General features: G+C 37.1%; 1 long non-coding RNA gene across 1 annotated transcript in view; it reads right to left on the reverse strand.

Annotated features, from left to right (window-relative positions):
• LOC113063316 (uncharacterized) overlaps positions 1-26,054 on the reverse strand; it is a 102,340-nt gene that overhangs the window by 75,171 nt on the left and 1,115 nt on the right. The window contains exons 2-3 of the long non-coding RNA XR_003278660.1: positions 8,459-8,580; positions 4,055-4,215 (exon numbers count right to left, since the gene is read on the reverse strand). This is a non-coding gene — a long non-coding RNA (uncharacterized LOC113063316). The remainder of the gene's footprint in view (positions 1-4,054; positions 4,216-8,458; positions 8,581-26,054) is intronic.

A 26,054-nucleotide genomic window follows, 5' to 3' on the forward strand; every position in this document is an offset into this window, starting at 1 on the left:
AAAACTCAATTAAAAATGGTGTACAATTATTTAATTATTTCATCCTGGAATTGTGGATTTGATGGATGCTTTGCGTTCAAATATTTAAACTCAAATCAATATTTTGCATCTAATTTTTTTTACTTCTGTGGCAAGTAGCCTTGTTACAATCGGGATAATGTACATTTAGCCGATTGTTCTCTCAGAATAAACCCCTTCAGGCTGATACAATGCTAGTCAGGTTGTTGGGGTTTATTCTGAGAGACCAACTGGCTAGAGGTACATTATCCCTTACTCAATGGTATGAAAAATACATTACAGAAAAAAATAATATTTTGATAATATTTTTGGCCATGTTGTCTTGCATCATGGTGACACCATTCAAATTTCCTTCACTAAATTTAAAACTCCATTAAATAAAACAATCCTGTTAAATAACTCCAGTGCTTCTTCACCTAAAAGCATGTTTGATACCATAATGGGAGTTTTTTTTTTTTGGTTTTTTTTATGACATTTAAATTAATATAATTACACACTGTGTATGCTGGTCTGTGAGGTAACGGGAATGGGTGAAAGAGAGTACTTGTTGACAGCTCTTCTTGACCACAACACCCTCTACAGCAAACATACTCTCACATACACACATTCCCCTGGCAGGGCTGCACATCAGCCGTACAAGACTCGAGGGCATGATTCCCACCTTTTCTCAGCTTTGTGTCAGCTTATTAACTCTAAGCTCCTCTCTAAAACCATTTTAGTGGGAAAGCAGAAGCCAAAGACTGTCAAAACATACAGCCATAGTCAACAAATCATTGCATTACAGTCATCAACTACAGCCAAGCCCACAGCTTTAGCAGGGTATAAAATAAAATAAATAATCACTAATAAATACATGCCATTAGCATGATTCAAAATAAAATAAATCCAATATGGCTACCAAGGGTGGAGAAGTGATGATCCTTAAACTCAGTATCAAACTCTACTGAAATCAACTATGATGAGCAACTAAATATCAATAAAATAGTTCAAACTACACAGAAAATAGATTATTGCAACCAATATGTGTTTACTATTTATAAAATAGATTATTATAACTAATATTTGTTTGCTTTATATTTTTATTCTCATTAGAGAATCCTGCTATAAGCTTTACCAACATGCTAACACCAGTCTCTGTTGAAATCAGCTGTGAGGAGCACTGTTTTTGTTAGCTTGTTCCTGCCAATGTAGTGCTCCAATCTGTCACTAATGAGCTTCCATGATGGTTGGGATCATGCTATGTAGGCAATAGACAGGTCACTAGTTTTTGGAACAGAGCTACAGATTCAGTGCAGCGGGGTGAGGCCCGGCTGGATGGGCGCCTTTATTGACAATATGCAGCTTTCCTGTACTGTGCCCCAGCAGGGTGAGAGAGGTAACCACAGACCTGAAGAATTAGCCTGTCTCATGCCACTATTTTCAATAACACAATTTCAGTCTCCAGTTTCAGAAATCCAGCATGCAAATATCAGAAAAAAAACATCAAATGGAAAATAAATTGAAATGTAATAAACAAGGGGAGAGAGGAAGGAAAATAACTCATTTTATTTATTACCTCAGGAAAATCAGAGATCCTGTTACGGCCAATGTTTAATGCTAGCATCATTTTCTCAAGGCTGAATGCAGATATTTTATGTCCCAGAGAGAGCCTTATAATTACTCAATATTGACTTTTAGAGGCACACACATACACACAAAGAGTGGGTAACATTAACACAACCATGCTCATGGAGCTCTCCAAAACTTCAAGAGAGAAACTTCCATTCAAGATATGAATGTAAAAAGTCTGTATAACTGACAAGCTATGTAAAAAGTCTGTATAACTGACAAAGAATAAATGGTTCAAACATCTTATTGATCCAAAACTTATTTAATGTGTTTACACACAGGTCAAATATTTATCTCCTTTCTAAATTTTTCCAGTTAATTTAAGCAGAAACCTGAGAGTTTCACCAAAAATTTGAATTCTATAAATTTCCATTTACTCATGTCATTCCAAACTTCTATGGCTTTCTTTCTTCTGTGGAACACACACAAAAAGGGGATGTTTTCAAAACAGCAAACACAGAAAGTCATACAGGTTTTAAAAGACATGAGGGCGGTGACAGAATGTAATATTTTTGGGTGAACTATCCCTTTAATAAAAGCAGAGATGGAGCATGCATTAGTTAGTGCTGTTCTTTTTATATAGCTTGGTTGCAACCAAGTGATTAGCATAATGTTTTACATGTTAGTAAACACCTTTTCCCTCTTTTTCCCCCAGAGCAATGATGATCAATGGAGAGCTGAAGGTTTATAAGCTTGTGTGCTGATTGCTGTTTAGCTGTTCGGCGGTTTGGCTGATTCGGCCAATCTGGCCTGCTTCTGCTTCATGTTTTTGCTGATTTGTTTTAATGAGTTCCTATGGGCTGAGCTTTCCCGCTGATCTCTTTACAGCCACAGGAACCAGAAACTATCAAAAACAGTCTGTGAAAACTAATAAAGGACTAGCGAGAGGATATTAGTCTGGAACACTATTTTCTACATGTTCTAGAGTGGTTAAGATATTTTGATAAGTTCAAATGTTCAGTTTTTTTTTATCTTTCTGAATACTTCTTTTTGCCTTTTTATCCTCACTTGGCTCACTGCTTTCCACATTTCCTATTAAGGTCTCTGTCCTTTCTCTCTACCCACGTCTCCCTCTCTCCCTCCGTCCTCTACATATTTGACCCTTGACCTGTGATGTGATGCACACGCGTGTATCCTCCTCAGACGGCCTAAGTGAAAGCATTTCCTTTTCACTTTTGCATCCTCAGAGAGCTACACACCCACTGGAGTACTCCAATCCAAGCTGCCTCACAACTCCACTGATGCTTAAAGTATCTCTCTGTTTTACCCCAAAGCCAAACACATGGTGTTTACTGAGAGCTGTGGCCAGTTAGTCTGTTTAGACTGTTTACTCACTCACTCACTGCACCTGCAGACACCAGAGTAAACTATAGAGAGTACAGTACTAACAGCAGTACACAACCACCAAGTTAAAAGTGACCAGTACACATTACATTAAGATTAAAGGCATTAAAGAGGATATACATATCTCTCGATATTCTAATAATCAAGATCTCTACTGTGTTGAGGATTGAGACAAACAATCGCTCATCAGGCCAGTAAAGTTTCTTAGAATCTACAGTAACAAAGACAAACAAGCTATTGGTTAGTTGATTGGTCAGCTGGATGGATGAATGAATGGATCAGCAGGTGAATGAGTGGGACAGATAGATCATTGGATAGGAGTAATTAGATAAATAGATTGATGGAAAGTTCAGCTGGATGGATGGACAGAAGAATGAGTGGATGGATGAGTGGATGAATTGGTAAATGAATGACTGAACTGACCTGCAGATGGATGAGTGGATGCCTGAATGGATGTATAAAAGAGTGGTTTAGCTGGAGGGATGAATGGAGGGATGGGTGGATGGACAGACTGATGGAGGACTGCTTGACATATAGGTATAGGTAGATGAATGAACATATGGGTGGATGGATGTGTAGATGATGGACACATAGGCTTAGTTAGATGGATTGATAGGTTTAGATAAACCGATGGATGAATAATTGGGTGGATGGATGGACCATTGGATAGACGAGTGGATAAAAATGGGATGATTGGGATGAATGAATGTAAAATACTGAATAGATGGTTCAATGATTGGATGGAGTGACGCCAGACTATAAGGACTAATAACAGAGCACATATTCTAGAGTACAGAGTGATATAACTGGGGAATAACTGCTAGATACACTCCTTTGAAATCTATTAAAAGTCCAGGAGCTTTACATAACTGCATAACTAGTTTAAAATGATTTCTGGGGACGATCTGAGATACGTGAAAAGTATCCACTAGACAAAAAGAAAGACAATGAAGAAGAGACCTACAGAAATCACTTAATCTTTAACTCTCAAAATAGAGATATGAAGCATTCTGCCTTCAGGATGTCATAAATTAAACTCTATAGCCTGTTATTGACAGATCAGTGAGCTGTGTGATTGGCTAACCTGCAGGAGGAGTCTCTCAAAGGCAAGGCAGGCGTCCCAGCGTGTGAGGGTGGGATGACAGAGAGCTTGAGCAGCAGCCAGTCCCAGCTGTAGGACCCCACTGTGGCTTTCCAGGGACCCCAACTGCACATATGAACAAAGCTGTTTGGCTGTAACCCGCCCTAAGAAAGACAGAGAAAAACATAAGCATCTCTTAAGCTGTCTGGATTCAACAGTTATACAACACAACATTCTGTCATTCTGAATTCAGTGTTTACCTTTGATTGCATCTTTGGTGTCAAACAAAACTTCAAAGACTGTTTGAACACCAGAAAAAAAGTACTTCAGTCCTCATCAATGCAAATACACAAATTTACTGGACATACACACATCCACTGTTGTAAAGGAGTGTAAACACACAAGTAATCCTGTAGAACAGTCTCTTCAATGTGTTATGAACTCACAAATGATTGGCACTATAGATAACCATAGTATTATTACTAAGAAGCAACTCAACATGTTTACTATGAGTATCGTACGTGTTCACGTTTCTAAATTGTGAAGGAATCATTCTTTTGATACAGTTCTTTTTCATGATTTGCACAAACTGATTCAAAACTAAAGCACAAAATGCTTTAGGAGAAACCCTGGGAACTTTTTTACTCTGGGAGGAAATACTTCAAAAATAAAATAAAATAAATAAATATAAAATGAAAAATAAAATCAGTGTATCGTTCTTTTGAACCAGTTCAATGTAACTGATACACTAGAATGATTTGATCTTCCTAATGCTATGCAAAGTAAGAGTTTAGTGAGTTTTACTTAAACAGAATTATACATAAACAGGCAGACAGTGGGAGAAAGGGGAGATAATTTTTATCTTCATAAAATGACCACTACGTGGTTTGGTGGTGCATTTTAAACCACAACACACATGCTTCAGTTCCTCCTTGTGTTGAGACTGAATGTTTGGAAGAATTATGAATCTAAAGGGCACACTGCTTGGTAACCTCGTGTATGACATACTAGCCAAAAATATAACTGCATGTGTGATTTAGGCGGGTGTTTCTCCCACTCAAAGTGTTTGTATTTGGTCAGCCTCTACTAAGCTCATTTATTACGTTTTCATGTTTCAGCCAGAAACACTCCTACACAGAAACACATCCTCACTGACCATGGAGTTCCCTAAAGGGGCTTGTAAAGACACAGATAGTGATGGTGACAGACAAAGAAAGGGATTTCACGTAGTCCAGCAATTTACTCCATATTGGCCTCTTTAACCAACTGGTTACCCTTTAAGCTGATCAACTGTACAATTTCTCTGTAATTGCATCATCTTATAATTCATGCTCAAATTTCTGAAAATAAAAGATTCAAATGCAGAAAAATAATAGGTGGGTGGGGAGCATTTCGTCTGAGGGACGCAGAGAGTCTGAGGGTGGAGGGTTCACATTAACTCATAGAGTCACATCGCTATGTTGATGTTATGAACCAGCACTAGATGTGGGAGTATATCCTGTGCACCAATGCAGCCAATGTTTGCTTTAGTCCACCCAAACGCACATACACACACAAAAGAGACAGAAAGAGAACAAACAGAGTGCAAGTTGGCTTAAAAATTACTAGAACAAGCAACACATCCAACAGTAACAATCAGGCAGACATCCAGAGGGCGGTTATGCGATAAAAGATTGAGACTGAATCATTGGCAGGCTGAGCACAAAGCCCTGTGGTTCTCCATGAAGGTCATTTTCTTAAGATGACAGATTCACAAGATGATTCTAACCCCATTACAGCCTAAATTTCACAAACATACAATTCAATTGTATTTTGTAACAATGTCTCTTGAGAAACCCGTTCTATTTATTTAAAATGAGAATGCAATGAAACCACAAATGTTAGTGAGGCATTGGGGAGTAGAATTAGGACATGGACACCAGACTACTTCTTTGCAGATAAAATTCAGACTCTAGTCGGGGGTGAAGAGGATAACTGACCTGCAAAACTGCAGTAAAATCTGGATGTGCAAGTCTGGAGATGGTTTAGTTAATTGGTCTAGAACCTTTTTCAACTACTGCAAATTAATTGGCAAAAAATCTATAGGGCCGAGAGCAGATGCATATAAAAACTGTTTGATAGCTGGCAAAACGAAAAAGACAGTAGAGCTACTCCAAAAAGGCAGAACCACTAACTCCATAAAGCCTTTTTCTCAATAATGAACAACTTCACCAGCACATTTGTATGCAATGAATCAGGGGAAATGTAGTCCTCTGATGTCTACTGTATGGCCACATTCCTTGGGTGGTTGGGTTAGGGAAAATAGTGGCACGTAAAGACCAGTCAGCTCATAAAATAATGCTGAGAAAATGGATTTTCTTTTTTTCAGAAATATTCAAAGACTGAAAAGGGCTATTGTAGATTGAGTCAGCTTTAGAAAGCTCTAACAAAATACCCAAGAATCACTCAGCATAATTCGTCGGGACCAGCTTCACCAGGAAAAAAGAGAGAGGAAGTTCCAAGCAGACCAAAAGCTGGAAGAGAAATAAGAGAGACACGGAGCACTAACCATCACATGACCATGAAATAAGGGCTGAACATATATAAATACACACAGGGAAGAAATGGCCTACAGTACGTACATGCAGACAAGCAAACTCATGTTCACAAAGCAAAAAGAAGACCACCTAACTTTGCATACAGTACACGCAAAAATGAAGACCACCAGAGCATATTTTACGACAGGCCATCAGAATAATGCATCTGATGCTACAAGATGAAGCAAAACAAAATCTTTAACAGCTGTGTCTGCATTGCATAAAAAAATACAGTGTGTGTGTGCAACTTGTTCTGTTTGATACACACTATGATTGTTCTGGCACTGTAAAAGTTCTGTTGGCTTGAAGATCAGGAAATAACTGATTCAGTCAGAAAGATTGGCTGAAGGTTCTGTACTGTAAGAGTGCATGTGCTTTGGAAGAAAAGAACTGTGTGTCGTTGAATCAGAACTATTTAGCAATACAAACCCTCTGGCATCATAATATTCTCTTGCTCTCCTAAACAAACCCACATTGACAGAAGTGCATGTTGTCACATAAACCAGAAGGGCACTCGCTTTATAGGATTTGACAATTTCATTTGCTAACAAACATACAGAAATGAAAAAGGGTTGTCTTGTTTGCATATTTAAGAACATAACTGAGACGACCTGCAATGAGTGTGCGAGTCAGTTTAGAGGTTACGGTCCAATGTCAGTGTCATTTAGGGTGTGTATGCTTTTGCTAGATGTTCAGATTCAACTAATTGCATGCTGGTTGACAGATGAAAACTGTTCAAATGTTGCACTAAACTATAATAAATCTATTAATCTAAACCAAAACTGGTTGAAAGCTTTTGCACAAATACTGCTAAATTTGGCAGGATAAAAATGTATAACTAAAACTGCTGAACTAAACTAACTAAAACTTGTGGAGAGCGGTTACACTTATACCGTCGAACTAAACTAAACAGGCCTGGTTGAAAAAGTAAAAAGAAAAGAAAAAAGAAAGTTGTTACTGTACATTAAGCACTTACACTATATTTTCATACTAACTATAACTGATTAATGTTACACCAAAATTGTTAAACTAAACTAACTAAAATGGTTGAAAACTAAACCTAAGTCAGCTAAAAAAGTAGTCAATAACATCTGCTGAAAAACCTTAACACTAAAATTGTTATACTAAACTGAATAAAAGTCTTCTACTCTACTCTTTAACTCTAACACACTATTCCCACTGATTATAGTTATTGTGCCTGTGTGTATTTAAGTGCTCCGCAAATGTCTTATATGCCTGTGAGTATTTTTACCCCCCATTTCAGACTCTACTGCTTATGAACAGAGCACCTCTAGAACATGTGTGTGAGCATGTGATCATATTTCCTCAGAGGTCACATGGGAGTTCTGCCCAGTACTGCTTACAGTCTGAAGGAGGCGCTGTGGGTCTTTGACTAGAAACCACTGACTTTCAGTGTCTTATTCTTTTTCCTCTGTTCTTCCTTTTCTGTCTTTAACAGTGAATCTGTCTCTCTATTGTTCACTATGTTTGTCGTGGCTATTGATGTAAAATCTTTAGTAAAAAGCTTTGAATACACAACTTTGTCTTGTTGCATAGTATTCTGCAGCAGTGCACACACTTGAGGCTCTTTGGTGTATTTGTATTCTGGCAGCAATTAAAAGTCCATACCACCACAGCTGTTTTTGTGGGTAAATTAACCTTTATTAATTAAACATAAACTTTGGATTTCTAAAGCTTTCCCGATTCCCACATTTTCTGAGTCAATAATTCAATAATAAAAGAGTGTTTTTAATGTTGGTAGGGAACAGGTTCTCAGTGTCTTATGTAGTTTGTGTATGTCTATCATTTTTAAATGTGGGCGTGGCCTTACCTATTTTGATTGGCAGGTTTTCTTTGCTGACTGCCTTGACCAGTTGCCTCCTCACTTCCATCACTGCCTCCTTTTGCTTAGCAACCAGCATTGTCTCCCATAGCAACCGTGTAGTGGCAGATCTATGAAAAATATGGCCAGGTAATAAGTGCATAACCTCTTTGATTTCTAATTCACATAACCCATAAATGCAAGAGCTAGAACAGAAACATCTTTAGAACACCATAACAAAAGCATTTACATCAGTCTTTAATAATGCATTATACATAACACTCATGTTAGTTAATATCAAAAGCTGCAGTGATTTAGAAAAAGTGTTTTATTATATTTGACTTGTTCAGTATTTTTCAAGAAACAAAACAAGGGGTTTCCGCGAACCCCCGTTGAGTTGAGTTTATGAAAATAAATATGAATACAATTTAAAACAAATAAATCCAAATCCTTGTGTGTGTGTGTGTGTGTGTGGTTTGGTAGCCTTTTGGATAGCATGCAGTTCTTTAATCGCTGTACTAGCTGCGAAGCCATTTTGGCTGTACGCGATGAGGACCATACACACAGGACACGTTATTGCACTCGAAACAGCAATACAACATGAAACAGAATATAGACGGTCTCAAGACCCACGAGTAAAAGATGAACTTCTTTTAACTTGAAATGGCATATTTAAAATGTGGCACCCAGGAAGCAATCGAATTACAGCCAAAGACATCTATTAAGCATTTGTTTACATAGAACAAAAATAAAAAAACAGTGTAGATTGACACAAGAACATGTCCTTAATCTTTCCGTCTTGCTCAGTTGACTATTTATCATTTTCAATCTCCTACCCATCCATAAGTAATAAACCGCTCTATCTTAAGTAACTGTATAATCATTATTCAGCAAGGGTTTCATAAATGATCTCATCTTCTGACAAGTGCTAATGAGGCATCATCATTCTGTTCTTCATCGCTGGCTCCTCCTCTTCCTGTCTTTAATCAACTTCTGGATTGTGTGTGCATTACAGATTATGTGCTGCTTGTCATATTAATCAAGTAGTGGAAACTTCTCACGAACTCTTGATGAGAGAACTGACAAAAACTGGGGGGGGGGGTAGACATCATGTAATTGAGCAGAATTTGGCGGAAAGGACAAGAGGAGAAGAAAAAGAAGAGTAAAAGACTGAGAAAGTGAGGGTGTAGGACAAAAAAATCAGAACGAGGGAGAGAGAATACACACGAGGGTGAGCAACAGAGGGTGGGGGTGCTTTATGGACACTGAAACCAAATGTTAAACCTGCTCTGTTTTTCTTTTGCTCTTTTTGCTTTTTCTCCCTCCCTCTGTCTATTTCTCTCGCTCTCTTTCTAACAGTTGCCATGTGTTGGATCTCAGCTGTAATGTGTTCCAGACAGGGTTCTGGCAGTGCTAGAGAGAGGCCTGACTCCATTACTCCAAAAACGAGACAAAAAAGAGGGGGAACAAGAATGAGGAGGACAAAAGCCTACATAATAAACATGGGGCTTGTTGTTCTAAAGCTTAAACTTGTGTCGGGAATTACCAGTGGAGGGACAGTATTAAAAACCAAAAAAACATTGCAAATAACACAAGAACGCAAAATGGTTTAGAAATCTGGAGATATGTGAAATCTGATCAAAAAAAGAGGGAAAATTGGAGAAAAATAAGATCACATGATGGGCTGGTCACACTTCATTGCCGAATCTTGCGAAACAGAGAGAGAGAGAGAAAAAAAAGGCCATTGTGTTTTCAGATTACACTAGATTAGGCACCAGGAAAGAAACCTAAAACAACAGGCATGAATATAATGAAGATGTACACTACCAGACAAATGTCAGTACACACTTGAGTGAATTTATGAATCCCATGATCTTAGAAATATTTCCTTCTGAAGTCTAATGCTTAAACATTTAAAATTAGGTTAAGAAAAAGCTAAGCAAAGAATAAGCAAAGCAGAGAAGAGCAAAACAAAGTAAAGTAAATATTAAATGAGTTTGTCAAATAAACAAAATAAATAAATAAAATAAAAATATAATAAATATGACAAGAAGAAAACAAACAAAAACAGAACAAAAACCAAATTCATGAATTGCACTGACAAGTGAAGGAAAAGCAGTTAACAAATGTCCAGACTAGGTTATGAGTGGTGGTACATATCAAGGCATCTTAAAGAGATCTTTAATGGCTCAGAAGATGTTCGGCTAGTACAAATCTTTGAAAGCAGGTCAACTATGTTACATGCTTGTGGGTAGGTACTGCGTCCGGTGCAATGAAGGCTGAACTGATTTTGCATGTCGTAAACAGATGCACACATAGTTAGCATAGTTCACATGCCAGAGTTAAGACTGGACCCTCTCTGTGTGCATGTGTATGTCGACTCGGCATGTATTCCAGGAAGAGAAGGGGTCCGCTTGGAATGTTTTGTAGGGGCAACATGGTTCCAATTTACCCCAAAACCTCCCCCCTTCTTTACTCCACTCTTCTCCTGCAGTGTTCCCCAGGCTCGATGTCCGGACAAGGGGGTTCAGTGAGTTTGTATTTGAGTGTTTGTGCTGCATTAATACTCTGACCTATGGAGGGCACTGTTGGTCTGCAAAGACAAAATATTTACCCATTCCCACCAAAACCTCTTTGTGCTGTCTAGTGTGTATGTGTGTATGTGGTAGGGGAAGTTCAGGGTTCCTGAAAATACATGACTGAGCACTTAAGAATGGACTTCAACTGACTAAGTATGCCTGAACGCCGTAAAATAGGTCTTTATGCACGCACAGACAGTAAATTGCACCCAAGATGGTTCCAAAATGTGATTAGCAATAATTAGATGCTGTTTCTCAATAATGTTTTGGATGTGCCGTAGTGTAACACGCACTTTAAATAAAATCCCAAAACAATATGGAGCCAAAGTTTCACCCCACAATTTTACACAGATGTGCTGTTATGATGTCAATGTCATAATCATTGAGATGGGCTGATTGATTTAGTAGACATTGATTAAGTCTGTGTTTATCAACAACAGGAAACAATCAACCCCCACTCGATAGCAGCATTCAGCCCAGGTCAGTTAATAATCTTCAATTACGCCCACTTCCAAGACTAATGACACTATGCACACATATGCTTGCGCACACAAGGAGACCTGGCAGACGCTTCACTGGAGAGGTGTGTGTATTTTCCATGCTAATTACAATCTGTAACAGGACTCTGAGAGAAAAACAAAACTAAAATAAGAAACAAAAACAAGCAGAATTCTTGATTCATCATAAGAGAAACAACAAGGCACACGCATAGTCCAGTTTTTTTTTTTCTTGTCAGGATTTGACAAAGGAATGAGCAAAGTAAATTGGAGTGCAAAAAGTTTCTAAATCTGAAGAGTATCTCCAAAGCGAGCCTGCCTTTTCACTTCAAAGACAAATGTCATCTGTATCTTAAAGAGATAGGAGAATGACTGCTATACAAGTATCATTTGGAGAAGTACGGGAGATATAGATCCATAGAGAATGGGATTATTTTATTGCCGATTTTAGTTGATAACTGCAGCTAAATATTATATCTTTTGACTTGGTATTTTGTGATATAATGGTTTTATCTAACTCTCTCTCTGTCTCTCTATGTATATATATATATATATATATATATATATATATATATATATATATATATATATATACAGTATTGTTCAAAATAATAGCAGTACAATGTGACTAACCAGAATAATCAAGGTTTTTAGTATATTTTTATTGCTACGTGGCAAACAAGTTACCAGTAGGTTCAGTAGATTCTCAGAAAACAAATGAGACCCAGCATTCATGATATGCACGCTCTTAAGGCTGTGCAATTGGGCAATTAGTTGAAAGGGGTGTGTTCAAAAAAATAGCAGTGTCTACCTTTGACTGTACAAACTCAAAACTATTTTGTACAAACATTTTTTTTTTCTGGGATTTAGCAATCCTGTGAATCACTAAACTAATATTTAGTTGTATGACCACAGTTTTTTAAAACTGCTTGACATCTGTGTGGCATGGAGTCAACCAACTTGTGGCACCTCTCAGCTGTTATTCCACTCCATGATTCTTTAACAACATTCCACAATTCATTCACATTTCTTGGTTTTGCTTCAGAAACAGCATTTTTGATATCACCCCACAAGTTCTCAATTGGATTAAGGTCTGGAGATTGGGCTGGCCACTCCATAACATTAATTTTGTTGGTTTGGAACCAAGACTTTGCCCGTTTACTAGTGTGTTTTGGGTCATTGTCTTGTTGAAACAACCATTTCAAGGGCATGTCCTCTTCAGCATAGGGCAACATGACCTCTTCAAGTATTTTAACATATGCAAACTGATCCATGATCCCTGGTATGCGATAAATAGGCCCAACACCATAGTAGGAGAAACATGCCCATATCATGATGCTTGCACCTCCATGCTTCACTGTCTTCACTGTGTACTGTGGCTTGAATTCAGAGTTTGGGGGTCGTCTCACAAACTGCCTGTGGCCCTTGGACCCAAAAAGAACAATTTTACTCTCATCAGTCCACAAAATGTTCCTCCATTTCTCTTTAGGCCAGTTGATGTGTTCTTTGGCAAGTTGTAACCTCTTCTGCACATGCCTTTTTTTTAACAGAGGGACTTTGCGGGGGATTCTTGAAAATAGATTAGCTTCACACAGACGTCTTCTAACTGTCACAGTACTTACAGGTAACTCCAGACTGTCTTTGATCATCCTGGAGGTGATCATTGGCTGAGCCTTTGCCATTCTGGTTATTCTTCTATCCATTTTGATGGTTGTCTTCCGTTTTCTTCCACGTCTCTCTGGTTTTGCTCTCCATTTTAAGGCATTGGAGATCATTTTAGCTGAACAGCCTATCATTTTTTGCACCTCTTTATAGGTTTTCCCCTCTCTAATCAACTTTTTAATCAAAGTACGCTGTTCTTCTGAACAATGTCTTGAACGACCCATTTTCCTCAGCTTTCAAATGCATGTTCAACAAGTGTTGGCTTCATCCTTAAATAGGGGCCACCTGATTTACACCTGTTTCTTCACAAAATTGATGACCTCAGTGATTGAATGCCACGCTGCTATTTTTTTGAACACACCCCTTTCAACTAATTCAACTAATTGCCCAATTGCACAGCCTTAAGAGCGTGCATATCATGAATGCTGGGTCTCATTTGTTTTCTGAGAATCTACTGAACCTACTGGTAACTTGTTTGCCACGTAGCAATAAAAAAATATACGAAAAACCTTGATTATTCTGGTTAGTCACATTGTACTGCTATTATTTTGAACAATACTGTATATATATATATATATATATATATATATATATATATATATATATATATATATATATATATATATATATTAGAATATAAAATAAGCAGTTTTATATATTGTGCACACTACCGGTTAAAAGTTTGGGGTCAGAAAGTTTTTAGGCTGCATTTACTTCATCAAAAATGTAACGAGGCGATAGGGATGAGAGACGTGCGGATCATAATCCAAAGGGCTTGACAAGAGAGGTAATTCAATACAATAAGAAATAGTAAAGGCGAGGTGCAAATGCAGTCTGAAACAGCAAGGCAAAGGGTTATCCAAGATACACAGGCAGAAGATCAACAGGCAAGACTTTGACTAGACTAAAGAACATTTATGCTAAACAGCATAAATGCTTAAAAAGTTCAAACAGCATCTGAGTGGGTGTTATATAGTGTGTGTGATTGGTTTCAAGTGTGATTAGTGAAATGGCTGCTGGGAAATGTAGTCCGGGGTGACATGTGAAAGTCTTTAGATTTTAGAGAGAGTCATTACAATGAAAGAGTGACCTGTGGTGGTAATTGGACGGAATTCAATGAACCAGATTCGTGACAAACATTTTTCTCAAAAAATAGTAAAAAACAGTAGTTTAATTACAATTAATTAAACAAATAATTAATTTGTAACAATTAATTACAAACCTTTTTTGTTTTTTTTTGCTCCTGTTATATATTTTTAAATACCATTTATTTCCGTGACTGCAAAGCAGAATTTTCGGCAGCCATTACTCCAGCCTCCAGTGTCACATGATCATTCAGAAATTATTCTAATGGGATGATTTACTGCTCAAGAAAAAAAAAAAAGATTATTATTATCAATGTTGAAAAAAGTCATGCTGCTTTTTTTGGTACTTTGGTATATTTGTTCAGGATTGATCAGCATTTATTTGAAAGAGAGATCTTTTGTAACATTATAAAATGTCTTTACTGACACTTTTGAACAATTTAATACATCCTGAAAAAACTTGTAAATTTGTTACAAACATCTTTTAACTTCCTAAGCCTAAAATGTGTAATATTAACAAAAATATTAATGTAAATAGTAACTATATTTACTGTTTGACTGGTATGTTGAGTGATTTACAGACATTTTATTGGCTATCATCTCCCTCCATAAAGATAAGCATAATTCTGCTAAAATCTTTTAGATAAAAATACAACACACATAAAAGCAACATCCCGTTACATTAATCTAAAAAAGACTGGCACACACAAACTCACAAAAACACATCACAAATCTCTCTCATCTGTGCCTCATTTTGTTTCATGTGAGACTCCTTGAGCAGAAGATAAATCCCGGAGAGCAGAACTTCAACACACAATGAATGGGAGCACAGTCACAGGTTCAGGAGCAGCTGCTGGTGCACTCACAGCTCGCTGGGGGTTTAGAGTTTCTCCATGTATCAATATAGCATGTCTTCATCTCATTTAAATCTACTTATTCCCCAAGATCCATTTCAAATAGATTGACTTGACAATTAATACAGCTAGATGAGGCGACGAGACGAGACAAACCAAGATGAAAGGAAATGAGAAGAGGAGACACAAGATGAGAAGACGAACTGAGATGAGAAGGAGGAGAAGAGTGGAGAAACAATATGAGGAGACACAAACTGAGATAAGAGCTAGTTGAGATGGAGTAGTGGTGAGAAGAAGATGAGGTGGGATATGAAGTGAGACAAGCAGAGGTGAGATGAGACAAGATCAAATTAAATTAGATGAGAAGAGACAGGTTAAGATAAGATAAAGAAAAAAGCTCTACATTTTTAAACATGTTGCAAAAGCTATTTACAGAAATTTCAAAAGATCAGAGTTGTTTGTGTGACTGAAGTGTGCCTGTCACCATATTCTTATTTAACAATCCACCTGTCAATCACAGACAGGAAACTAGTGGGAGGGATATAGCAGGGGCTAAAGTGAGAGTAAACAATATGATCTGTCAACAAAGACTCAAGTATTCAATGCTAGGCATGACAAATGTGACAAATGACAATTACATGAAAGTCACTCTTTTTAGCCATAGTGATATATGTGTCTTCTCTCTACTGTTGTTTTCTCACAGTGTAGTGTGGTCCATTTCTCCCCCCTCCACACACACACTACCACTTTCATGGCGATCTCCTGAGCAGCTCTACTATAGTGCTCATACAGGTTTAATGCTGGCTAGACAAGGCACACAGTTGGGTAGAAGGTAGTAAAATATAGGGTAGAAGTATGGAAGTTGTGTCAAATACCTTTACATAAACAAGGGCATAGTTGAAGTGTCCCACACACACTAAATCAAAGCAACCCCACTCTACTGCAGAGCCAAGAACAACCTTTTACACCAGTCTGACTGGAACACACCTGACAACACACATACCTGTACACACAATCATCCAGTTCTAAAACAGATTCTTGGCCAACTGTAAATGTCTATTTGTATTACTGGAGCGGGGAATAAAGACAGGTTGGTTGATGTTGCAGTAGAGCAGAGCGTGAAAAACAGCCCTCATTTAGCTAACCAAATGTGAAGTCCTGAAATCGGATTTAACCAAAATTTCACACACAGCACAATCCACTGCAGACTGCATATGTTACGATTTCGAAGAACATAAATTCATCTCCTTAGTGAAGTATTTCAGACCCAACCTACCAAAACATCAGACATAGCTTTCTTTACAAAGACACTCAGATTTCTCCCACAACCACACTAAAAACACAGAGAGATCCGGACGTTTCCCCAGTCGGACCTGAATAGGCACAGTGTACAACCAGACTGTTGGGGTTCACACAGGCAAGGAAGATTTCAGGCTGCCTGAAATGACCACCCATAACAACACTAAATCCAGCGACCCTGAAACAGAGCCTACAATTACAAAGGGAAACACCATACAATAAAGAGGGCAAAATTAGCCAGACAGGCCACAAGTAGGATCTTAAAATAAAACCTTTTATAAATATTTTTCAAAGCCTATAGATATAGCTGGGCTAGAATAACACCACCTGAGCTGACAAGAATAATACCAATATCAGCACTGCAGGGATGGGACACAAAAACCCAGTCAGAACTATTATTATTAGTGGTGTTTGATGAGACAAACATCTCTATTAGAATTTCTTACTAGAGTTACAGGCTGAACAGTAACAGTCACGTACAGTATTGTTCAAAATAATAGCAGTACAATGTGACTAACCAGAATAATCAAGGTTTTTCGTATATTTTTTTATTGCTACGTGGCAAACAAGTTACCAGTAGGTTCAGTAGATTCTCAGAAAACAAATGAGACCCAGCATTCATGATATGCACGCTCTTAAGGCTGTGCAATTGGGCAATTAGTTGAATTAGTTGAAAGGGGTGTGTTCAAAAAAATAGCAGTGTGGCATTCAATCACTGAGGTCATCAATTTTGTGAAGAAACAGGTGTGAATCAGGTGGCCCCTATTTAAGGATGAAGCCAACACTTGTTGAACATGCATTTGAAAGCTGAGGAAAATGGGTCGTTCAAGACATTGTTCAGAAGAACAGCATACTTTGATTAAAAAGTTGATTAGAGAGGGGAAAACCTATAAAGAGGTGCAAAAAATGATAGGCTGTTCAGCTAAAATGATCTCCAATGCCTTAAAATGGAGAGCAAAACCAGAGAGACGTGGAAGAAAACGGAAGACAACCATCAAAATGGATAGAAGAATAACCAGAATGGCAAAGGCTCAGCCAATGATCACCTCCAGGATGATCAAAGACAGTCTGGAGTTACCTGTAAGTACTGTGACAGTTAGAAGACGTCTGTGTGAAACTAATCTATTTTCAAGAATCCCCCGCAAAGTCCCTCTGTTAAAAAAAAGGCATGTGCAGAAGAGGTTACAATTTGCCAAAGAACACATCAACTGGCCTAAAGAGAAATGGAGGAACATTTTGTGGACTGATGAGAGTAAAATTGTTCTTTTTGGGTCCAAGGGCCACAGGCAGTTTGTGAGACGACCCCCAAACTCTGAATTCAAGCCACAGTACACAGTGAAGACAGTGAAGCATGGAGGTGCAAGCATCATGATATGGGCATGTTTCTCCTACTATGGTGTTGGGCCTATTTATCGCATACCAGGGATCATGGATCAGTTTGCATATGTTAAAATACTTGAAGAGGCCATGTTGCCCTATGCTGAAGAGGACATGCCATTGAAATGGTTGTTTCAACAAGACAATGACCCAAAACACACTAGTAAACGGGCAAAGTCTTGGTTCCAAACCAACAAAATTAATGTTATGGAGTGGCCAGCCCAATCTCCAGACCTTAATCCAATTGAGAACTTGTGGGGTGATATCAAAAATGCTGTTTCTGAAGCAAAACCAAGAAATGTGAATGAATTGTGGAATGTTGTTAAAGAATCATGGAGTGGAATAACAGCTGAGAGGTGCCACAAGTTGGTTGACTCCATGCCACACAGATGTCAAGCAGTTTTAAAAAACTGTGGTCATACAACTAAATATTAGTTTAGTGATTCACAGGATTGCTAAATCCCAGAAAAACAAAATGTTTGTACAAAATAGTTTTGAGTTTGTACAGTCAAAGGTAGACACTGCTATTTTTTTGAACACACCCCTTTCAACTAATTGCCCAATTGCACAGCCTTAAGAGCGTGCATATCATGAATGCTGGGTCTTGTTTGTTTTCTGACAATCTACTGAACCTACTGGTAACTTGTTTGCCACGTAGCAATAAAAAATATACTAAAAACCTTGATTATTCTGGTTAGTCACATTGTACTGCTATTATTTTGAACAATACTGTATAGACTCATGTTCAAAATAATGTGTTCTACATAAGAAAAAAGCTTATGTTTCACTGAATGTATACCAGAGTGCTGCATATCACAAGCACATTGCTGCAAGCTTGTGTTACCAAGCAAGTTTACTAAATCAGAAAAGTCATACATAGAGTATGTAACATACATGTATACATACATACACACAGTATGTAACATACATGTCAAAATGTATTTTGAGGTCATAGTATTGTGGAAGGATCCACACAATTTGCCCCATAATCAAAATCTGTGTGAAAACGAATGAAGGTTGCTACTGTTTTACTGACACTTGTGTTAATTTCAAATGGAATATCTATGCATACAGTAAAATGTACACATAGTTGTGCTTTCGGGGTTATATCCTTTTAAAGTTTAGCATGTAACTCACTCTGCACCATTTGTGCTACAGACATGAATACTATCTCAAATATAGTGCAGGGTTTTGAGGTATGCTTTTTTCTATTTTTAAGGATTAGACTTACAAATTTAAACCTGAACAAAACAAAAACAAATGACTTAATTTAAGGCATGATTATCAGAGACTTGTATGCAACCATTATGCGCTATTGATTTTGGCCAGCAACACCCCAAACATCCTAGCAAAGAGCTAAAAAATACTTTAAAAAACAATTTACAGACATAAAAATAACGGCTACTATTAAAACTTAAAGCCAAAAGAACCTATTCAAAAACATTTTATCCTGCAGTTCTTTAGAAAACCAGTCATAATGTAGTCTAGCAGTAAATATGTTTACATGCCCAGTTTTAATCAAGCTACTTTGTACTCAAACTACAGTCTTCATCTGTCTTTCCACGTATACATTAGATAATGCCAAACCGAGTATTTAAAGGTTTAAATACCTTTAAATACTCTTCTTCTTCAGTGGTTGTCTTCAATGAGCAAAAACAGCATCTTACTCCTCTCCCTTCAGGTTACACTGGTTACCAGTAGCCGCTCGCATTAAATTCAAGGAACTGATGCTTGCCTACAGGACGACCACTGGCACGGCACCAACATACCTAAACTCACTAGTTCAATCTTATGTGCCTTCCAGAAGTTTGCGCTCTGCAAGTGAACGACGACTTGTGGTGCCATCCCACAGAGACACCTGGCTACGTGTTCTGTACTAGACTAACTGAGTATGGTCATGGCACTTGTATACTGTTGTTGTTCTCTTGTTGGTGTGATTGCTTCTATTGTTCTCATTTGTAAATCGCTTTGGATTAAAGCGTCTGCTAAATGCCTAAATGTAAATGTAAATACACTTTTTGTGCCATCTCTGTCCTTTAAATACTGGTGCACAAAGCAGGGACCACCTCTAGGACTGATTAAAAAATATACATGCCGGACGAAGCTGAGCTATAATTACATTATTCAGAACTGTCAGTCCAACATCACAAAAACCAGAATGGTAAAATTTCAGTCTGACTCAAAAATAAAAAATAAAACAATCAGTTTATTTCAGTTCTGACTGTTCAGTTCAGACTGAAAAATTTACTTTTAAAGTATATGTTAACCCATTCATTGTGGCAGCGAGTTTTGCACAGACAAAAACCACTCTTAGGTATAGAGGAATTAAACTAGAGCATTAATCTATTTGTGTTTGGATGATCAGTCTGATATGTCCATATTATTTGACCCAGAACACTGGACTGGCAAAACTCGGTCAGAAATGAATGACTTTGTTGGCATTATACAACAGTCTCGAGAGATGCTTAAGGACATCAGGAGTCCAGGGAGTAGATTTGCTCTCCTGAGGATCTGATGGGCCCTATCAGAATGCATCAAAAGCTTTGATATTTGCCTGGAGCCTGTCTAGACTCTGCTAAACAAACACTAGGCTTGTGCCTCGCTTCCCTGCTGAGTTAAAGCAAGAAATCCCCATGCTCACATTGAACAGATTTGACTGCATGGAACTGGACTAGTTCTCCTCCACAGAGTTCTGGAGCTCCAGCCGAGAATAAGCTGGCCTGAAAAAGGGAACCAGTGTAGATAGGAGAGAGGTAGAGAGAGGAGTGTAGAGAGAGGACAATATATATATATATATATATATATATATATATATATATATATATATATATATATATATATATATTTCTTTTTTTAATCCGGAAACATAAATTAGAAACATAAGGGAGGTGAAAAACACTGAACATGACATTCTAGGGAACACTAAAACTACACACAGCAACACAAAAACATTCTCTCATGAGCAAACGATCATTCCTCAGTTAATGTGCAGATCACGTCATGACAGAATGAGCACATATTGAAGTAATTAGCGCACGACTACACAAATACTAACAAATAACTGAAAACATTAAAAGACTAAATCTAACATCTCAAAGCAGTCCGTAACACTCTGAAAGCACATGTTTTAAATATAATTCTGATAAACCATAGTAAGACCAAGTGGTATCTGTGGATACCATACTGTCGTAATTCCACTTTCAACATTTTAAAAACCTCCTTGGATTATGTGCTCCACATGGGGGTGATTTATATACAGTTAGGAATGAATCTAGAGCGTCAGGTACACACCATCTCATTTCTGCATTTGGATGCATGTTCAGGATTATTTAAGATCAGAGCTTGTTCTTGAAAGTCCTTCTAAAAAATATGATAAGCCTGTCAGATGAGTCCCTGCTTCACATTGCTCTATTCAAGCACTTGATCAACCAAGTAAAAGGCGTTTTTGCATAAGGCCAACATCTGCATAGACTTTAAAACACATATCTCATTAAAAGATAGGTATCTGTTAATTGGTTTTGTGCTGAACAATAAATGTTTTGCAAAAGATTCAGAGAAGGTCAGAAAAATGGTAGTGTAAAAGTAAATTCTGCCTGTTCTTGCTGTAAAAAAACCCCAGCTATCGTTATAAGTGGCCCTAAATGACAAATACATTGTTACAAATGTGTGAAATATGGGCCTTTCAAATCACAAAACAATACAAAACCAATTCCAAACCCTGTTAAACATGCGCTTTTGCACACAACCAGTTACAGAAGGCTCTTCAAACGGAGACTTGTCCTATTCAGTCTACACACCATCTGGCTAACAGTGAGCTCTTGTATATTTATATGGAGGTCTTAAGAGTGTGTTTGTACTCAGCACTGTAGTGCTACTGTAACCAGCTAATGGGGGTGAAAGGATGTGGTCTTGGAATACGCCATGTGTCTGTGTCCGTGTGAAGGTAAAACAACAGCTTCAATGCTCTCAACAACAGTTATTGAACATGGTTGAGTATTACTTGACAAATAGCCACAATGGAAGCCCAGAATGGAGACAAGACAAATCTGGCAGCTTTGGCGGCACAAAATGTATAAGGTGAAACTGGTTTATTCATTGATACAGCTCATAAGAGAACTTAACTCAGTCACTCCGGACCGGAGCCAAATTATTTCCGCAGCCAAAAGTGCTCTCTGAATCCCTGCATGATGAGATCTGGAAAGAAAAGAGACATACGAAACACGTTCCTCCTTTTAACAGACTTTCATGTCTAACATGTGGTTTAGACCTAATGGGTCGTAAACAGTGTTTGGGTTTCCATGCTAACGCAATTGACTTCCAGATGAAGTAGGTTTAGTTTTGACATTGTTACTTGCTTCAAAAAAAAAAATCTTGTATCAAGAGAATATTATGTCAAATTATGATGATCCACCACAAAATCATCTGCCAGAAAGGTTATATGGTGTCAATTACCCCAAACATTTGAACAGATGATGCTTTCACTCATGAGTTCAACCAAAGGGCATAAGTGCAATACGTTTAACAAACATTTCCCATCTAAAAAACATGACTGGGTTCATTTAGGAAGAAACATTAGTTTCCATTCAGACAGTGAGTGAGTTCACAAAATATGTGTTAAAACTATTGAGCAGCATGACAATATTACACAGAACAGCAGAAATTTGGGGTCATTCATGACCACATCCCATCTCATAGGAAATGACTTCGGCAAAAAACTCCAACAAAGCCATTTAGTTCTTCCAATACACATTTATGATGACTAAAGAAATGATGGTTCTCCATTAAAAATTCTTGGCTGAGCCTCGTTCCTGTACCAAGTCTCATGGTGTCCTCAGATACTGTGAACACACAGACTTTAAGAACAGCCGTGATTATGCAATATATTTCTCTAAACCTTTACCAGAACGGAGCTTTTGGTCTAAACCAAACTACAGTAGGGGGACATTCCCCTTGAAGCAGTGATGGCAAAACCATCAGACAGACGGGTTAAAAAATCTGATATGTAAATGCAGCTTAATAGAGCTGTTGTGGTCTATTATGTCCATAATATTTATCAAAGAGAAGAAATGACAAGAAAAAAAGTCTTCTGCTAGTGAAGATTCTGAATTCTGAAGTACTCTGTTCTATTCAATGTCATTTGTTTCTTTGTTTTTTATTTTAATAGTGTCTCTTTACTTGTAATTTCTGAAGCTATAATTACATTTTGGATGTGTGTACATGTTTATTTATATTTATAATACATTTGATAGCTACATGAAGTACTGTATATCAAAATATACTTGTTTTAAATTAAAATAATCCAAACCTATTATAATCCTGTCATTATTTATTTCTATATATGCATAGAGTATGTTGTAATATTTATACATATGCACATCATACAAATATTACTTTTACTCTCAGCACAACTCTGTATACATTGGAATGATTTTAAAAACTTGAATATATTTGAAGTGTGCACCAAACATACACCCATAAGAATATAGAAGTATCGGATCTGGACTCGGTATCGGCAAATACTCAATATTCAATAACTCTGATCAGATTGAAGGCACAAAAAACCTGATCAGGACATCTGCAACAAAATTTCATAAATGTTTTCTAACCCAACAGTTGGGTTCCATATTTGACCAAAATTTAGGTTGAAACAACCCAGCATTTATTTATTTATCCATTTATTTTTGAGTACATATAACGAACTTTACAGCAATATATTTAATTACAATGCTCCAAAAAAAAAAAAAAAAAAAAAAAAAAAGATTCTGGTAACTTAAATCACACACTGTATCTCAATGAATGAAATATTTACACATCTATTGATTAACACATACTATACTTTAAGAAAAAAATTATGTGACAACAGCAAATGGAACCCAAAATCATCAGACCTAAAATCTAGTTTAAAATCAGTCTAGGTTGATCCAACTTTCACATATACTCAGTGTGAACCTGGCCTCATCTCTGAAGAGAACGGAACCCCAGTGGCGGACTTGCCAATTCTGGTGTTCTCTTGCAAATGGGGGTCTTTTTCCCCAGGTCCCACTCGAGGATGTCAGGCCCTCGTGAAATCTGTTTCTGACAGTTTGATCAGAAACATGCAAACCAGTAGCCTGCTGGAGCTAATTTTGGAATCTCTGGCAGTGGTTCTCCTGTTCCTCCTCGCACAAAGGAGCAGATACTGCACCTGCTGCTGGGTCGTAGCCCTTCTATGTCCCTGTCCAGCTCTTCTTGTGTAATTGCATTTCTCTCTGTATCTCCCCCATGCTCTTGAAACTGTGATGGGAGACGCACCAAATCTCTTCGGGCAGTTTATCTCCTCTCATCATCATCCCCTCTTGTCTCTCTGTCAATGCTTCTTCGCTTCACTTATGGAATGAGAAAACTGGTCAGTAAATCTTCTTGGATACAATTTGAAGAATATGTTCACAGCTTCATCCAGGTTGACTGAAGTTTTGAAGAAGTCACTCAATTTAAATGTAAAAACATTTTCAAAACAAAAATATCAAGGAAGGAATTTTATTTCCATATTTACAGGTTATCTGCAGGAATAAAATTATAAAAAATATATCATACTGTCTTAACTGTTTTGATTTTATTAGGCACATTAGCTTATTGCCGCTCAACCGGTTCACATTTACAGCTCTAAGTGTGTGATTTGTAAAATCATGGCACACTGGCTATTAAAAACACTAATTCATTATCTGCCACTTGGTGGCACTTTTGGAACGGCAGAAACAGATGTTTATATGGAAATTGTTAATTTATCAGGCATTATATGAAAGATAAAATGAATTATGCAGTTTTGACTTTGAAATGTGCAGCGCTCATATTTACTAAATGAAATTATGGCCTTAATCATCACATTAATCCATTAAGAAAATCTTGTATTTTTAACATATTTAAGGCCTTTTGAAATTATGATTAAGACATTTCTTATACCATTTTAGGCATTTAATACTTTTTATAGCTTTAAATTTGATACAACTAAATTTAAGTCTTTTTAAGGACCTGTGGAAATCAGGATTAGGACTTCAGTTTGGTTTAGATCATTTTTATTTGGGAGATTTGAATTATTGGCCATTGTTATTTAAAAGAAAATGTATTACATTGTTTATATATTTAAAAAAAATATATATTAAAAAAAACACACATAAACTGACGTAAATTCTGGACCTTTGGCAGTGGGGGATATGGGGTGGATTGTTCGAGCTACCCGAGCCCCCCTGAAAGATGTAATCAATTTTAAAACGTTAAAAAATTTTAATACTGAAAACTAAAATAACTTTAAAAAGTACTCCAGCTGTAATTCATCCACAGTGTAAAGACGATCTCATTGCATGTTTATCGTTTGGCCTTTACAATAGAGCTTTTGGGCATTTTCTGAACCGACTTTAGTTTTTTTAGATAAATAAATTAACTTTATGATACCACGTCTGCATGCCATAGCATTGTAAATGCTCTTACTGGTTCTCTGCCAAGCAGCCTGGTGCCAAGATGCACTTGTTATCATTTGTCTGCTTCAGGTGTGTGAGCTCTAGCATGTCCACCTGAACATCAGTCACATGACCTGGCAACTGTGGCAACACGGATAGGATGTTCATAACCAGACTGTCACCATGGTGGCCAACAGCTTAGATTAGGCAAAAGAGAAACAGAGGAAAAGGTATTTTGAATGATTTTGAAAGGGCACAGAATAACAAGTTAAACTGTTATACGCAACCATGATGTGACACCACAAGTAAATAGATAAAAAATGTACTTATATATTTCACCATATTTTCTATTCGTTTAGTCACAGTACATTAAAACAATTGTTAATTATTACAAATTTTGTAACAATATATTTAAATATGTAAATAAAGGATTATCTAAAAATGTACTAATTTGAATTAATTTCTAGAACATAAATCTGAATATTGGATAAAGCCAGTTTCAAAATTTGTTTTGCTGACAAATTAGAGATAAATGATTTACAAAGGGAATTTTAGATTTCTTTGTTTCTTTGTATCATGCCATAAATAATGGCATGACACAAATACTTTAAACAGCCAGAGAGAGAGAAAAAATTATATTATTCACCATATTTTAAGAATAAAATGTTCAGTTTGAAAAATCAATTAAATGATGTGTAAACAATCCCTCAGTAAAAATCTTCAGAATATAGATGTGAATACAAAAAGTGTGAGTAGGTAAGTGCTATTAAAATGAATTACAAACTTCTGGTTCATTGAAGGAGAAAAAACTTTTTTTTT

This window comes from Carassius auratus, chromosome 45 (genome assembly GCF_003368295.1).
Source record: "Carassius auratus strain Wakin chromosome 45, ASM336829v1, whole genome shotgun sequence".
NCBI lineage: Eukaryota > Metazoa > Chordata > Actinopteri > Cypriniformes > Cyprinidae > Carassius > Carassius auratus.